Below are 1,909 nucleotides of genomic sequence, written 5' to 3'. Positions count from 1 at the left end.
AATTACTGCTTCTGTATCATTTACTGGTAACAGATCCTACTAGTCTTTTTTCTGAAAAATGCTTCGTATTATAAAAACAGAACTGATAGAGAAAATGGACTCCACAGAATTCAAGTTCCCAGAGTTTCTGGGTCTCTCTGACGGGCGTTTTACTGTATGTAGGTGGTGTGGAGTGAGAGGCTTCAGGAGTATACGATCTGGAAAGAAAAAAATAAAAACTATTTTAGAAAACTTAATTTTCATGGCAAACAAACCAGACTCTTCCACTTATTAAATAAAGACTAAAAAGGATTTACACCTTAGAACACATCAAACTATGGTTAGAAAAGTTCTAAATTAAAACAAACTCCATACACATCCAAACCAAAACCCAACTCTGCTAGGAGTCAATTCTGACTCATAGCAACCCTAGAGGACAAAGCAGAACTGCCCTGGGTTTCGGAGATGTTACCTGTATCAGCGTAGAAAGCCTCCTTTTCCCCTTGCGGGGCAACTTGTGATTTCGAACTGCTGCCCTTGTGGTTAGCAGCCCAACATGTAACCACCAGGGCCAGTAACATCAACTATACAAGTTAGAAAAAATGACCAACGTTTTAACCTAATGGAGCTTTTCATACAGGAAAAATTTTGTACTTGTTTTCAGCTCTTCCGGTTGCAACTTTCAGCAGTTTGCTAGAAGCAAAAAGAGGCTTGGTAAGAAAAGACTTCCCAACCCCGAGATGTTATAACCCAGCCCACGGGAGACCAGAATAAAGTCAGGATGTTGAACCTGTAAAAAAAAAAGAAAGAAAGAAAGACTTCCCTCTTCTTTATCAGCGCGGGGGCAGAGTGAACACCAACTTTCTTTTACAAAGTCCAGTCTCTGCAGTGCTTACGTAAAGGGACTAGTCCAGTTAGGGCAAAATGTACCAAGAGCTCAAAACCATAAAACCCTCAAACTTTAAAATTCCCTCACAATTCCAAAGCAACAGCCACGAAATGCAATTAAAACAATACCTAACGACGCCAATGTGCCTGCTTGCAAACGTGCTTGAATTGCACGGGGTCACATATACTTAAAACAACACACTTTTCATCTACAAGCACCAAAGTGCTGATTTTGCTCTCTTTATGCAAACGGCGACTGGAAAAGAAATGGAGAGAGGGTGGGATGCACCCATTCATTTCCCGGACGGGGTTTGCACAATCACAACCGACTGCTGAAAGTGGCGGGGCGCTTTGGGAACTGCACGACATACACGCTCTCGCTGCCACGGGGCTGTCTTCGACTAACCACATCCAATTTAAGAACATCGAGGGCCAAACCTAAAACCGTGCACACAAAACAAACTCGTCGGGAGAGAACACAGGAGTCTTTGTCCAAGTCCAAGGGCCAGAAGGGTGGGCGTCGGCCCACGTACGCAGGAAAACAAGTCCATCTCTGAACGTCACTTTCGATTAGCTCGCCTGGAAACCCGGGCTTCCGAAGGCCAGACAAGCCGGGGCCGGAGCAGAGTTCGCCGCGGCCCCGGACCCTCAGCCCAAGGGCCCGCGGGGCCGGGCCCACCCGCGTCCGACGGCAGCTTCCCGGGCCCCGCTCGCCGCGCGAGCTCGCGCCGGGAAGCAGCTGCACTCACCGCGAGGCCGGCAGAGACGGAAGCCGCGCAAGACGCGAGCACGCCGGCCGCCCGGAGCAGCGGCGACGACGACGCGCTGAAAGCTCGCCCGGCGAGCCCTGGCCTGACGGCCCCCCCCAGATGCTAGATCTTTTGATTGCCAAGCACTATCAGCTTTCTTCACCACATTTGCTTATGCACCCATTTTGTCTTCAGCAATTGTATCAGGAAGCTAAGCATCACAGAATGCCAGGTTTTTAGACCAAAGTGTTCTTGAATTGAGGGAGTACTTGAGTAGAGGCCCAATGTCCATT

The 1,909-nt window shown here is 48.4% G+C and overlaps 1 long non-coding RNA gene across 1 annotated transcript; it reads right to left on the bottom strand.

The window, feature by feature from the left end:
* Positions 1-6: 6 nt before the first annotated feature.
* Positions 7-1,683, bottom strand: LOC123522547. Its single transcript, XR_006680800.1, has 2 exons — positions 1,617-1,683; positions 7-197 (listed from the first exon to the last, which is right to left on the bottom strand). It is a non-coding gene; the product is annotated as an uncharacterized LOC123522547 (long non-coding RNA).
* Positions 1,684-1,909: the final 226 nt, after the last annotated feature.

The sequence above is a fragment of the Echinops telfairi genome, unplaced genomic scaffold, assembly GCF_000313985.2.
Source record: "Echinops telfairi isolate 266 unplaced genomic scaffold, ASM31398v2 ScPeMD7_7421;HRSCAF=8459, whole genome shotgun sequence".
Taxonomy (NCBI): Eukaryota; Metazoa; Chordata; class Mammalia; order Afrosoricida; family Tenrecidae; genus Echinops; species Echinops telfairi.
Note: the sequence above shows the minus strand (reverse complement) of the source record. Positions and strands in the feature narration are given on the sequence as shown.